At 42.7% G+C, this 15,497-nt stretch overlaps 1 protein-coding gene across 2 annotated transcripts in view; it reads left to right on the top strand.

Moving 5' to 3' along the window:
• The first annotated feature begins 4,866 nt into the window (after positions 1–4,866).
• Positions 4,867–15,497, top strand: part of CREB5 (cAMP responsive element binding protein 5) — a 434,664-nt gene continuing 424,033 nt past the window's right edge. For both annotated transcript variants that reach the window (XM_052638724.1, XM_052638723.1), the window contains exon 1: positions 4,867–4,901. The gene's annotated coding sequence lies outside the window, so the exon portion shown is untranslated. The remainder of the gene's footprint in view (positions 4,902–15,497) is intronic.

Genomic DNA, 15,497 nt, shown 5'->3' with positions numbered 1-15,497 from the left:
TCCAGCCTGTGTTTCCTCCAGCCCAGAGTTTCTCATGATGTACTCTGCATATAAGTTAAATAAGCAGGGTGACAATATATAGCCTTGACGTACTCCTTTTCCTATTTGGAACCAGTCTATTGTTCCATGTCCAGTTTTAACTGTTGCTTCCTGACCTGCATACAGATTTCTCAAGAGGCAGGGCAGGTGGTCTGGTATTCCCATCTCTTTCAGAGTTTTCCACAGTTTATTGTGATCCACACAGTCAAAGGTTTTGGCATAGTCAATAAAGCAGAAATAGATGATTTTCTGGAACTCTCTTGCTTTTTCCATGATCCAGCGGATGTTGGCAATTTGATCTCTGGTTCCTCTGCCTTTTCTAAACCCAGCTTGAACATCTGGAAGTTCATGGTTCATGTATTGCTGAAGCCTGGCTTGGAGAATTTTGTGCATTACTTTACTAGCGTGTGAGATGAGTGCAATTGTGCGGTAGTTTGAGCATTCTTTGGCATTGCCTTTCTTTGGGATTGGAATGAAAACTGACCTTTTCCAGTCCTGTGGCCACTGCTGAATTTTCCAAATGTGCTGGCATATTGAGTGCAGCACTTCCACAGCATCATAGTTAGGATCTGAAATAGTTCAACTGGAATGCCATCACCTCCACTAGCTTTGTTCGTAGTGATGCTTTCTAAGGCCCACTTGACTTCACATTCCAGGATGTCTGGTTCTAGGTGTGTGATCACACCATCGTGATTATCTGGGTCGTGAAGATCTTTTTTGTACAGTTCTTCTGTGTATTCTTGCCACCTTTTCTTAATATCTTCTGCTTCTGTTAGGTCCCTACCATTTCTGTCCTTTATTGAGCCCATCTTTGCATGAAATGTTCCCTTGGTATCTCTAGTTTTCTTGAAGAGATCTTTCCCATTCTATTGTTTTCCTCTATTTCTTTGCATTGATCGCTGAGTAAGGCCAGTAAATATCCACTGCTCTGACCTCTGTGCTACCCCCACTGACCAAGCTGCCCAGGCCTCATTCTTGAACTGCCCTGTGATCCACCAACTAAGTGGTTAATCTCTGGTCTAACAGGCATCTCATCTATTCTCATCGGTCAGTGTAGGTGCTAAGCCAGTTTTTCATAGGTTCAATGAATGTGGGGATGTGGTGCCTTACGGGCAGAACTGTGCCCTGCCTGTGCCCCTACCCTTGGAGGTGGTGGGGGAGAACCCTGGGTGGGTAGCACCTCAGCTAATTTACCCTGGCTCTAGTGTAAGGGCCCTTGTCTCCACATATCTCCCAGGCCATGCTGGGTGGAGTCCTAGTGGGTGAAGTGGCATTCTTGGAGGTGGTGCTGGTGCCCCAGCTGGCGATTGCCAGAGGTTATGGCTGCCACCAGTGGAGGTGCCCCTAGAGATGCTCTCACAGGGCTTCTTCTGGGAACTGCAGCCTCCATGGGACTCTGGCTCTGAGAGATCCTAAATGAGACAGGGTGAGCACAAGGCATGTAGAAATTTGAGTCCATAAACACAAGGGCTCTGTTGGCATGCTTTGACACAGGAGAGCCTGCTTGGTATAGAGGGTGGATGCAGGGGCTAGTGTGAGGCTGGGAAAAGTATGGGGAAACAGGGTGTCCTTTCATTCGTTTGGTCAAGTTTGCCAAAATCACGGAATATCTTCCCGTCATTGCATTAGTGGCATTATTTTCACTGATAAAAGTGAGGGCAAATATTTATGTAGTATTTGTCCTGTGCCAAACACAATTCTCAACTCATTTGAGTTATTATAATTATCATCACCAGTCCCATTATATAGATGAGGAAACTAAGACCCAAAGATTAAAGTTCAAGATTGGGGGCAGGAGGAGAAGGGGACGACAGAGGATGAGATGGCTGGATGGCATCACGGACTCGATGGACACGAGTGTGAGTGAACTCCGGGAGTTGGTGATGGACAGGGAGGCCTGGCGTGCTGCAATACATGGGGTCGCAAAGAGTCGGACACAACTGAGTGACTGAACTGAACTGAGCAGAGCCACAATCTGAACTCTGCCAGCCTGACATTAGAGTCCACACTTACAAACACTACCTCTCTTCTTCAGTTTACATTAAAAATAATTTTGTGTGTGTGTGTGACTTACTTGGTCACAGAGATCTATAATATATAGAAAACTGTAATACAATGGCTTAGAAACATTGTGAATGAAATTGTTATCAGTTCAGCAGAAGCAGAGATATGAGTCAGCACCATGAACAATATTGCTGATGTGGAGAAATTAATCTGCCCATTGAAATTCCAATTAACGTAATGATTATTAAATTATTGGAGAGAGCATTGGAAAAGTTCCACGTGTATTCCTGTGTCAACCATGGCTTGGAGGGGGAGGCATTGTTTACCTGGTAACAGCATATTAAACAAAAGATGAGCAACAATTTTTAAAGACTGACAACTGATTTGAATAGTATTAGAAGCTGATGAAATACTGCTTAAAACCCACATATATGCTTCTGGTTAGAGAATACTGGGAAGTAAATGTTTTAAATTTAGATGATGATTAATTACTTACAGGTTTTTAAATATTTTGGTTATCACCTCAGCTTTGCTTATTCAATTCTCCATTATGCACCTTTGAGCCACACCTATTAGCTGAGAAAAAAGATGAGCTCTCAGACTTCGTACTACTTTGTCAAGCTGCATCCCTTTCCTGCCTCAAGTTTGCTCCTGATCTGGCTCACACTTTTTTCTTTTGAGAGAGGAAGTAGATACCTGCTTTACTGGTAAAGGATGTCCTGATAATTGAGTGGGAATGTGGGCAAGGTGGCTGTTGCTTCCTTCTGTCAACCCAAGTAATTGAGCTGTCATATTTAAAGTTTTATTGGTTAAGATTCAAGTTAGGACTGGAGCCCTTCTTTTGCAATTCCTTTAGGGCCACATGTGGAAGACAGCAAATAGGAAACTCAGTGATGAGTTCTGAATAAGACTGTGAGAAATCCAAAGGCAGCAGTCCCTGTGGTCTCAAGAAACACTAAAGGGAAGAGAGTTAAACACTTAAAACCAGAAAGGAAACACAAAGCTCTTCCATTTAGTGTATCAAAACCAGTTCAGAAGTATGTGACAATCCAGGCAAAGCATTACAATTTCTAGCCAGTCCAGTCACGATTCTCTGGCAAACTGCACAGTCATGGTTTTGATGCATTGTGATGAGAGGTGCTATATGAATGTCAAATGTTACATAAACGTCAGGAAAGATTATTGTTTGTTGTGTGTGTGTTACTCAGTCGTGTCCGACTCTTTGAGACTCCATGGACTATAGCTCTCCAGACTCTTTCATTCATGGGATTTTCCAGGCAAGAATACTGGAGTGAGTTGCCATTTCCTTCTCCAGGATATCTTCCCAACCCAGGGATTGAACCTGGGTCTCCCACATTGCAGGTAGACTCTTCACTTCTGAGCCACCAGGGAAGTTCAATTGTTTGTTAACAGGGGCTAAATTATTCCTAAGCAAAGCTCCAATCCTTAGCAAAGTTTCTAACCACCAATAACCCATGAGAAGGGAAAACAACCTTGGTTCTAGAAGAGCCCAGTTGGGATCTGAGGTTTGAAAACAGGATTTGGGGTGGTGCCAGTGCCACCACTTAACTCAAGCAGCTTCAGGCCAGCTCCCTAACCTTGTGGATTTTGCCTTGGCTCACCTGTAAAATGGGGATAATGATAACGCTTGCCCTCCTTGTGCTGGTTGTGAGAATCAAGGGAGTTCCACGTGGGTGTGAAGGCTTTGTACACTGTGAGCTGCTGCACGGATGACAGTGGTGGTCTGGGATGGCTAGGATCCACTGGAAATTACACTATGCCTTCTCTTTGAGTCTGGCTCACTGAAAGAACATCTGAATGGAAGTCAAGCCGAGGATAGTGATGGTGAGGGTGTCTTGGCTAATCCTGAAAGCTCCAGGCTCCTTCTCTCACGGAGCTGTGGGGAAGATACTGCAGACCAGGGGCTCTTTCCCTCCCTTTGGCTCCTGCTCTGCCACTTGTCAGCTGGGAAGCTTGGGCAAGTTACAGACGAGGCTCTGGAATGATCGCCAATGGCCCTTCCGGCTCTGACGCTGAGTCTAAATCAGGCTCATCACTTGGCTCTAGCCGTGATACACCTTTCCCTTCCAGGAGTAACTCTTTTTCCAGCTCTTAGACTCGAGAAGCAGGGGTCTTGGAAAGGGTGGGGGCAGTGTATTCCACATGAGTTTGCACAATAAAGAAGTTATTTCCTTGGAAGTGAGCTGGAGAGGGGCGGGGGCGGGAGGTGAAAAGGGGTGTCCACTGAGTGCTCTGAAAAGCCAGGATGCAGGGAACACTGTAATGAGGTCATGACTGTCGCAGCAAAACGGAGCTGGACATCTGCTGGTGGGGGAAGGGGGAGCGTCCCGCATTTCTGTTCGGAGAAAGTCTCTTCCCTGCGCTCTTCGGCACCCCTCCCCACCTCGCCCCATCCCCACACCTTTTTAAATGCTACCAGGCCCTACTCACGGGAGAGCCCGTGTCCCTGCCTCCTCCGTGGTCCTTTCTGAAACCTTGAGGATTGTTTCCAAGCTGACTCACACCACTAATGTCAGGGAGCCGTGTCACACGGCGCTGGGCTCTGCAAGCTGTTGCTTGCGCGGTCGCCGCTGCCGCCGCCGCTTCCCCGCGGGTGTCCGCTCGTGGCGCGGGAGCGGGGCGGGGCTGGGGCGGAGCCCGCCCCCTCGGCGCGACGGCCCCGCCCCTCCCTTCCTCCCTCCCCCACGGACCGCAATGATTTAGAAGTTCAGGAATCCCACGTGACGTCACCGGGGGGGTGATGTAATGCACTCTAAATAGAATGTATTGTAATCTTTGCTCAGTCCAACGTGGTCCCTTCACCCGGGCTCCGCTCTTGCCTTCTCCACACTTGTTTGGTAAGTTCCTAAAAATACGGCTAGGCCACTTCTGGGGCTTTTGCATTTAGTCACTTTTGTTGCACTTGCCGCGGGAGCCGTCTCGGGAGTGTAGTTGTTTGCAGGGGTTGGTTCTCGGCAGCAGCCGCGAGGTTACTTGGTCCAGTGGGCAGGTCGCAGGGCAAGGAGTAGGGAAGATGCGATGCATTTTCTTTTTGGAGAATGATCTGTGTTTGTAAACACTTTGACGGACCAGAGGGAAGTCAGGCCCCAAATACTGGTGGATTGTGGAATCAGCCGTGTCCTGAGGCTACCCCAGAGACCCCACGCCGTGTCCGTCCCGGAGCGCGTCTTGGTGGCCGCCGCGCCGTGCGACTGGAGGGATGCTAACGTGGAGCGAGCGCCGTGTCCGCCCCAGCGTGCGTGCGTGTGTAGGAGCGCGCGTGTGTTTCCCTGACATGGGGAACAGTTATGAATCCGGGGTGTGTGTTTGCCTCCAGAGACCTGGCAAGGTGCGGAACCCTCCAGAAGTGCGGTCAAGCGGCGGCAGAGGCGGCAGCAGCGGAGACGGCGAGACAGGAACCTCCCCCCCGCGTCCCCAACTTCCCGGTGATGCGGCGGAACCCCCGGAGAAAGTTTGCAAACTTCCAGCGGGCGCGGCGAGGACGCCGGGTCACCTAGGGGGCGGACGGGCGGGCGCACTGGGGGCTAGCTCCCTCCCGGGCCCCAAGCCTGCTGCTGCCACCTTTTGCAGGGCTGCCCACCGCAGGTGGTGGGCGCGCGCGCCAGGGAATGAGGGGGCATCGCCCTCGGAGGGCACTTGCCTTTCACTGCAGGCGTGGAAGGCTCGACAGTGGCGAGGCTCTCCTCGTCTTCGCTCCTGCAGCCGCCTCTTGCCTCTGTCCGGTTCTCGCTGGCATCGTTACCTCTTCCCCGCCGCTGCCCCAAATGACAGCTCCCGCCTTCGACGCGGCTGCGGTTCTCAGAGCACGGCGGCGGAGCCTTCCTCTCCACCAGATTCTCCACGGAATAGCTCAAAACTTTTCACGACGTTCTTAGAGGGGCAAGACTCACGAAGGAACCAAGGAGATGTTTTCTCCCGGCGGCTGCATCCCGCTTTTCCTTTGCCATAGATTTATTTCTGGGGTGGGGGTTGAGTATCTGGTAGATAAAGATCTTGTCCACCCTAACTTTCCCTGAACCAGTGCCGCCCCCACTTGAGACTTGTTCAAGGCCTGGAACTGAAGTGGGCTACTTGTATATTTCGTTGTCAGAGTCTACAGAGTGTTTGATTTTTATTTTTCCCTCCTTCTCTGACATGTGTCAAGGAATAAAGGCTGGATACAGGTCCATTACGTCATTCTGCAGACCAATAAGTGTTTGATTAACAGCTTCAGATACTCAAGGGTTGGGGGCCTTAGAAGTGCTGACAAGGCAAGGCTTTCCATCCCCAACCCCCAACATACTCGTACAATCTCTGATTCCCTGGGCATCGTTGTTGCCCTCTCCTCCCGGATCCCTCCTTCTCCACCCGCTCTACCGCCCACACCGTTATCACTCTGGCCCCGCCTCCGCCTTTGACTGCTTTCCCTGGGGCGATCACAGTCCCTGGAGTGTGGGTGAGAGCTTCTGGTGGCTGAGGGAGCGCAGTACCTGATCGACGCACACACAATCTGCCCTTTTCTATTATTTAAGAAAGGCACCAGTGAACCCTCTTCTCCAGGGCAAACTGCTCAACTCTGATAGAAAAGGCGTCTCAGGAAATGTTTAGAGACACTATGATAGTACCGTGTCCCTGTGGTGACTTAGGAAAACAACACACTCACTGTAATCAAAGTACTTAATTTTACACAGCGCCTTCCTCAGACAGACCGGTTATCCGAAGAGGGATGGCTGAGGGTGCTGACTAAATCAAATTTGGCTGGAAGGCTCGAGATTTAACGTTTCATTTCCAAAGTGAGGGAATGTAAGTCGTTGAACTCAAAATATCGTACAATAGAGTGGTGCATGGGTTACTTTTTTTTCTCTTAACATTAACTTTCTGTATTTAAATAGAAAGTTAAATATGTACGTCATTGAATTGAGTCAGAATCCCCGTTTCTGGCAGTTGAATAAAAATACTGTATATGACATGTTTAAGGGATAAAAGTAAAAAGAACTCCGGGTGGGGTGGGGGTGGGGCTGCAGTGTAGCAGAAATTAAATAAAAGATTTCTTAACAGGCTTTTGAATAGAGGGGGTGCAGAAGAGCTGAGTGCTCTCTGATTTGAAGCTGGTGAAAGCTAAATAAAGGAAAATTTATATTCTGAGTATGTGGGAATTTCTTGAAGAACACATGTTTTGTTATAATCAGATCTACTTTCTTCAGAGTGAAAGCCATGCTGTAGAGTAGGCATTTGTGAAACTCATGTCTGGAGTCTAATTGACATCATTCCCCAAGTTTGTGGCAGTATTTATTATTTATTCACATCTAGAGATGAAATAGTATGACCCCACACACAATACATGTGCATCTGAAATGTTAAAACTTCTTGTTTGTGATGCATACATAGACCTAAAGGGGAAAATGGCCCGGGTCACCAGCACTGGAGAGTGTGATTAATGATCAGTGATTTAGTGATCAGTGATTAGTGGTTTTATTCAAACTGTTACCTCTGACCAGAAGCACACATCAGAGGATTAACAGGCTCTTTAGATAAATGCTCATTAGTGGAAGGGGAAAAGCACAGATAATAGGCATGCACCCAGGGACAACTTTCGAAGAAAATCATTCCCCGTCTTCAGAATAATAAGCTCTATTAACAGAAAGCCCTTTTAATTTAAAACTTGCTTTTATCTTGTAAATCAAAGTTAGATGTAAAAGTTTGTAGTGCCATTATAACCTAAATTTTCCCATATCCACTAGATGTGGATTATCTCAGTAGCGATATTTTTTTTTATTTAAATAAACAATTGGACCTTTAGAGCAGCTGAACCCTGACAAGTCCTTAAGTCCCAGAGTTTGAAGGTGTCCCCCCTTTTAGAATGGAGAATGCAGCTTGCTAACTAGATGGCGCAGTGTTATTTGGTGTTCTGTGCTGTGTCGTGCAGGAGTCTAAAGGAGCAAGTAGCTGCTTGCGAAGTGTTCTCCAACACTTCCAACAAAGTTGATTCTGTGTAGGGTTGGAGGCTAGACAGTTCTACAAGTTTTTAGTCACATTTTCCATGTCAGTTAAATCTGGGGAGTTCAAGGCTACTGGAAAAGTTAGTCTCATTACTAAAAGAAACTTAGAACCAGAAAGAAGAGGAGATTCGGGAGTCCAGGAGGTACCTGTGGATTGCAGAAGTGATTGTAAAATACCAGACCTGTTCTTTTTTTCCTTTTTTTTCTTTTACTAAGAGCTGGTTTCTCAGTGTTGTGGTCTGAATTACTTAGGCAAATACTTAAAGCTTTATTTTCTTCCTAATCTTGCTGGTGAAAAAGAATTTACTAGAAAGAAAGGAAGGAAAAACTTGATTTGGTGGCTGCAGAAAGCAACACGTTGTTGATTTTATTCTACAGATAATGGTAAGCTGATGTTTATTACGCTTATTAAGGAGAAAGGGAACTTTGTAGTTGGTTCCAGGAGAACCATCTTGTATTTTCATAGATGAGATTCGTAAGTGGAATTCTTATTTTACACTGACTTTTAATGTTGCTGTTGTAGTTTCCTGAGACTTGATAACATTTGATTGGAAGCTTTTGTGTGTGTTTGTGTGTGTGAATAAGACCATTATTTCCTGGGTAAAATAATGTTTCTGAGCATGGGAACTGCAGTAAGGGAGCTACGAAACATGTGAAATGATATGCCAGGTAAGAATGCACTTTCCCCCTAAGATTTCATGAATCACTTCAGTAGCTACTTAAGTTTTAATTAAAAAAGAAACCTAAAAATTAAAAATAAAACAAAAACCATCCTAGATGACTATTCCCTGAAGAAGGATGCTGTTGATGAAATATCAGCTACTACTTTAGTTATAAAACTTAAAAAGAAAGCAATTAAAGAACTCCTTTCTTTATTGTGCTTCCCTGTAAGTTTTCTCATTTTCTGTTGCTTGTAGCATGTTATATACATGTTATATTTAAATCCTGTCTGATTCATAGTGATTTTTATTTTTCAACTTTGCTCAGACTATGTTTACTCAGTTGATCTTATCTTGAAGCCAACTGGTTTTGAACATAAATGGCTGATACCCCCATATTGCCTGTCAATGAAAAGTCAGTTGTGACCTTATATAGTCACAAATAGTTAATTAGGACATTCTCACAAAAAAATAGAAACAGTGCTTTTATTTTTGTATCTTTCTGGTGTTGCAGTTTTTATTTGAACAAGAGGTTCAGTGAATGGTAGCTTGTTAGAGAGATTTTTCTTGTATAGCTTTTCAGTTACAGTAAGTTGAAGATTTTGGTTACAGTTATTTGTCAGTTTCCCTCACCTATGGATTCAAAACCAATCAATTGTGGACTTTCCATGGCTGTTCATATTAATGTCAGGTTCCTGGTCTCCTGATTTCTTACTAAAATTTGCTTTTTTGGCAATGATGCATCACCATCCAATAGTATTTCCTTTAGCTTTCCTTTACTTTTTATTAAGCTGAAAATTATTTTGTGGGGGTGTGATGTTTGCTTTATCACCGAGATGTGAACTTTGTGTCTGTAGTTGGTTTTCTTCTGGTTATGCTATTAGAATAAACTGGGGATTTGAGTAGACTTATTATTTTTGTCATCTTTTTTCCCCCTTCTTCTTCTTCACTTCAAAGCAGTGCTGTTAGCCACAAAATTAATGTGATCATGGCTGGTGTTTCCCATCTATATGCTTCCTTTGCTTCTTACAAATTGGATTTCCACAGCAATTTAAGATCTTTTTTTAGAGGCAGCTTTCTTGGATGAAGATGGAACAATGATCTCAGTCAATTCATTATCTTGTCCAGTTTGACTACCAGCTGTATTATGGGAATCAACCCATGCTTTTATAAGTTAGTGTTTAAAAATTTAAATCTAGGACTATTTCTCTGAATCCTATTTAAGAAAATTATACAGCTGAGATAAGGTAATAAACTTGGAGAGGGGGGGCAATGGCCCCACATATTTAAATGTGAGAAAGAAGCACTTTCAGATATGCTAAGCAGACTTAAAGAACCTTTTTGTATTGCTATTTGTAAACTATATAAGCTATCTACTTTATGGCATCACTTTAAATAGAAACTCTGGCACTTTAAAAATGACATCATGTTGAATGTTTTCAATAAAGGGTTCTTACATTTTGCAATTAGGAAAAAAATAGACAATTAGTGCTTTTTGAGGATCCATTAGTATTCCATTGTTGGGAATCACAAATCATGGATTTAATGTAAGAAAAGAGAAGAGAGAGAAGGCTTTTACAAGTTTCCAGGTAATACTGATACTATTACAAAACAAAAGTAAAAATTTTGAAACTCTTATTGAGACTCTAGGACCTTCAAAATAAAACTTTAAAAGTTTAGGATAAATTCTTGAACGTATAATATGTTACAGTGACATTTCCGTATTTCTTACCTCCAAGCTCACTCTGTTGCCCATTTAGGTTTTCTGACAAATAGATCAGAATCAACTTTAACATTAAAAAAATACATATTTTAGCTGCTTCCTCCTACTTCCTCAAGGTTCACATTTGTAACCTCTACCCTAAAATTAACAAGGATTGAAAACTGCCATGTTGGCATTTGGCTTCCCACTCCGGTATTCTTGCCTGGAGAATCCCCATGGACAGAGGAGCCTGGCGGGCTACAGTCCATGGGGTTGCAAAGAATCAGATATAACTGAGCAACTAAGCACACACACCTAATTGTAGTGAGAAGTTCCTTTCGGCTTAGGGGTTCAGATGTGAGAAAGCCTTTTGTGATAGCATTTGGCAGAGCTGGAATTGGTGGGGCAGGGGGCGTCTTCTCGTTGATGGGCCAGCTTCGTCCCTTTGCAGAGGACAACCTTCGGCCTGGTGGTTCTTCTGGCTCATCTAAGGCCTAGAGTTGGAGAATGCCGAACCCAGCCTAGAAGCAGGGTCTTTACTTCCAGGTCAGGGGGTCTTTCCACGTGTCAGGCTGTCATAAATGCCCTTGTCCTGAAGGAAGCATAACTCATGGCTTTGAATGCTTTGCTCTTTTCAAGCCTTTTAATCACTAACCTTTCAAATTTTATCAGATCTTTTGAAAGAATATCTTGACCATATAAACTGTAGTTTTTATTCTGGTTATTCTTATATATCTGCAATGTTAATTTTTCTGATATTGGTTTCCTTATTTGAAGGCCACTCATCCTCACCATTGTAATTAGACATGCCCTGTAAAACTACATCATCCAGACTTAATTTGAGACTAAAAACCAGGCATAACTAAAAACGGGCTATAGGATCATCTCAGTAAAGGCAGTAACTTTCTTTGCTTTCTTGTCCTTTTCCTTTCATAAATTTCCTTTCCTTTTTTTTCATCTCTGAGGAAGGAATCCAAAAAAATTTCTTAAAGTTAAAATAGCTTTGTCCTTCTTTATGTTGAATAGAGTAACAAGTACTATTTTCACTCTGGCAGATACGTTTTTGCCTAAGATCTGTCTCTAATATATTATCTTTACGGGCTGGTGTATTTGAGATTGTTTACAGGTGAGTATTACTACACAAGGAGTGAGTTGGACCTGGAAGTATGGTCTTTGAGGTTTGACTGGCAAAATTTGACTGATCACAGCAAATTGAAATCATGCATGCAACATAGGGGGCTCCAGAGCACCAAACATTGATTTAAGATGATGTTTTGGTTTTGCTGTATTTAGGATGGAGCACAAGAATATCTCAACAGAAATCTTGAATGTATCTACTGTATGTGTTGTTTGGCTTGACCCATAGTTTTCCTTTCCAGCTCTTTGCATGAACACTTTATATCAGAATTCAGGTCTCTTTTATTCTTTGATTACACTGAGGAGCCTCTGTGTTGCATGATTTCTCAAATATAGCACATTTCAGCCAGTTTTATGCAATTCTCTCTCTGCTGGCTTCCCAAGGGGGGAAAAACCACATGGAACAAAAAACATCTCTGTTTTTGTTTGAATTAGCTGATTATTAGAAGAAATACATTTTATCTCCATTTGCCAGATCTGGTGGGACCACTTTACATTATCAAAACAAGATTTTTTTCTTTAAGTCAACTGCGATGCTATTTAACTTCGGAATGACCGAGTACTAATCCATGCAGCAGAGACAGAAGGCTTTGAGGATAAAGTCCACTTCTAGAAAGGTATCTACGTGTGATGAGGTGTGCCATTTGGAAGAGTCTGTTTGCCTCACTGAGTGACAACAGAGTCCAGAAAAACATTGCCGTTGGGAGGAAAGAAAATATTACAGGCTCAGGCTTGTAAATTTTGAGTGGAGACTGGGATGCTGTGCTGAGGATGAACTTTGGAATGCTGAGGGTCTCCAGGGTTATTTATTAAACTGTGACAGGGTAAAACATTCACGGGATAGAACTTGACCATCTACATCTTAAAAGCCCTAATAGTCTTCATTTATTTTCTGCATTTCCTTTATGCTAATGTTTTTCTAGATTTATTTTTAACATTCATTCTTGTGACTGGGCTTTCATGAACAACCCTACAAGGACAAATCACAAGTGTGTGCACAGCAGAGAGGGGACATTTTTTCATAAGGGAAATAGATTTCCATATCAAATCTTAGAGGAAACAACCAGCAAGATAAAACAGAGAAAGGTTTGAAATCCCAATGGTGGTTTCCTGGGCTCTGCCATTCCTAGCTCTGCAACAGTGAGCTTTAAGGCAACGGGACAAGCCTGAGGCCAGAAGAGAGTTTAAGACTCCAAAGTGCTGCCTTGAACTCATGATGCTCTCTGCCTCAGTTTCTTCTTTTGTAATTAGAGTGTTGGTCTTGACCAGCACAGTCCAATGGCAGGAACCACAAATGCAAGCTGCACATATAATTTTAAGTGTTCTTATAGCCACATTAAAAATATTTTTTTAAAGGTGATGTTAATTTTAATAATTTTATTTAACCCAGTATATCTGAAATATTATCAGTATACAATCAATATTAAAATGTTGATGAGATACTTTGTGATTTGGGGAGGTAGTAGATCTTTGAAATCCTGTATGTGTTTATAAGTATGCCACATTTCAATTTAGATTAGTCAGATTTCAAGTGCTCAGAAGTCACATTTCATGTACCAGTGATTATGATATTGGGCAATGTAAATCTATAGGCTATATCGATGGTTCTAATCTTGGCAGCCCTATAAAACTACCTGTGGAGTTTATTTTTTAAAAAATACTAATACTTACCCTGTCCCCCTCCATTCTGATTTAATTTGTTTGGGATGGGGACCTGGGGTCTCTATATTTTTTAAAAGCTCCAGAAATGCTTGTAAAGTTTAGCCAGGGTTGAGAACTGCAATTCTAACTGATCGCTGAGGAATCTTCTACTCTAATATTCCATGATTCTATTTAAGGAAAGAGATTGCAGTGGAGCATTCAGAGTTCAAAGGGCAGCAAGTGGTTTTTATTGGTGTGCTGCTGCACGCTGCGAAACATGTTTAAGAAGATGTCATTAATACAAATTAAAACATGAAGGTTTTAGAAGATAATTCTTTGAACCACAGATGAGCTCCTTTTTGTGTAAGTTTCAATGTGGATTGTTTTAAGTGGTTTGCTTCCAGAGAAATCTTAAGGTAGGATTTGGTTTGTACGCAGACTCTCAGAAAGCTTCCATTTTGGAAAAGGTCAAGATCACCACATTTCAGGTATTTTGCTAGCTTGCTTCTTTGCCCCAGATGCTCCTTGCCTTTAGCTGGTTTTGAAGAGATGCTCTGTTTGAGACATCTGGATACCCTTGTATTTCTGCCCTCTAAACTTTTAACAAGCTTCGTGACAGACCAAACTTGCTCTCTGCTCATGTCAAAGTGTTAGTTACAAACCCCTAGAATTAAAGTGTTCCTTCTATTGGTTATCCTTTAAGTATTAGAAAAATCACTATTTCTTAGTACACATCAGGATGTTTTCCTTTAATGATTTTTTGAACAATATACCAGCCTGTACTTTCGGTAAATGATGTGAAGAATCCCCCAAAACAAAAAATAATAATTTCCAAACTCCTCACCCATCTTCTTTTGAACACTGCATTGTTTGTGGAGGGGAGGAGAGACCTCAGGGACGGTCCCTTGTGACTTCATGTTTCCTAGAGTCCCTGCATTCCCGCATTCGTGAGTCATTTCACCCTGAACCTCTCTCCTTATCCCCTGCATAACAACTTGGTTCCAAGTACATGTTTCTCTGGCCGTGTTCTTTCAAAACGTGACTTAAACTGCTTTTAGGTTCAAAACTATACCTTTTGCTACATTTCATGGTGATAACATTTGTGTTTTCTGTAATATCATTCCCTGGGAGAATTTTAACCTCCACTCATTAACACACAGCATGATTTCCTATTGTATAGGCGGGGAAACAGAGATTGACACTGTGTTCCTTAATTAGGAGGGTGGTCAGTGTGAGCAAAAAGCTCACGTTTATTAGTGCCTAAATATAAGCATTTCGGATAGCTTCCAGGTGAGGAGTTCCCAATTGTGTATATTATTGCATTCGTCTTTGAATTCATAAATAATGTTTTTTTTCTGTACTTTTCCATGCATTATTTGCACATCAATTTGTGCCTAAATATAAGCACTGGTCTGGATGGCTTCCAGGTGGGGACTTCCCAATTGTGTATATTATTGCATTTGCCTTTGAACTTATAAATAATGTTTTTCTGATACTTTTTCATGCATTATTTGTACATCGATGACTTCTCTGCTAATAACTCTTACTTCCCAGCTTCAGGCTGCAAGTATAGACCTGGATTGATTAACAAATACATATGGGTTTATCAGCCTCTTAACATGGAATCTGTTCTGAAAGTTGTGTGGAGACATCTGTTGCAAACCTGTGTTTTTGGTGGTATCTAGGGAACCTTTCTTCAGGCTTCTTTGTGATTGACGGTCAGAGGACTTTGTGGAGAGACGATGAGATTAAAGATGTGAGTTGTTTTAGGTATTCATTTGTTGAGCAAGGCAGACTCTAGTCCTAGCTCCTAAACTGTCTTTAATAAAACATTTTAACTCTTGTTTTACCAGTGTTCTGTCTTCACACTTGACCTGGAGCCATCTTCTTTGGAGTACTTGGTTTTTGTTTTCTCCTAGTAATGACTAGAGTTGGACTTAGTCATTTATAGTCTTTGTCTACACCTCTGTTTCTTCAATGGGGGAGATACAAGCCAGGATTAATTGCACAATCTGTTACCAGTGCCAGGGAGGGGTCACTTTGGTTCCTTTTCCAAGTATTATACTAACATTAAAGAAATCTTAATATCTACACAAATATGTGGTTAAACATATATAAACAAGAACCTCAGCCAATGAAGACCAGAATGTTACTAACATATATACTTGTAAATGTGATTATCTTTTTAAGGATGCCCATGGATAATTATTCCTCCTTTTGAGCAAGTATCTATTTGTCACATTGATTTAGATACACAGTTGATGATTAAGGGTTTTCCAGTCATTGCTAGGGGTAAAGAACCCACCTGCCAATGCA

This window comes from Budorcas taxicolor, chromosome 4 (genome assembly GCF_023091745.1).
Source record: "Budorcas taxicolor isolate Tak-1 chromosome 4, Takin1.1, whole genome shotgun sequence".
NCBI classification, from domain to species: domain Eukaryota; kingdom Metazoa; phylum Chordata; class Mammalia; order Artiodactyla; family Bovidae; genus Budorcas; species Budorcas taxicolor.
This window is presented reverse-complemented; position numbering and strand designations above follow the sequence as displayed.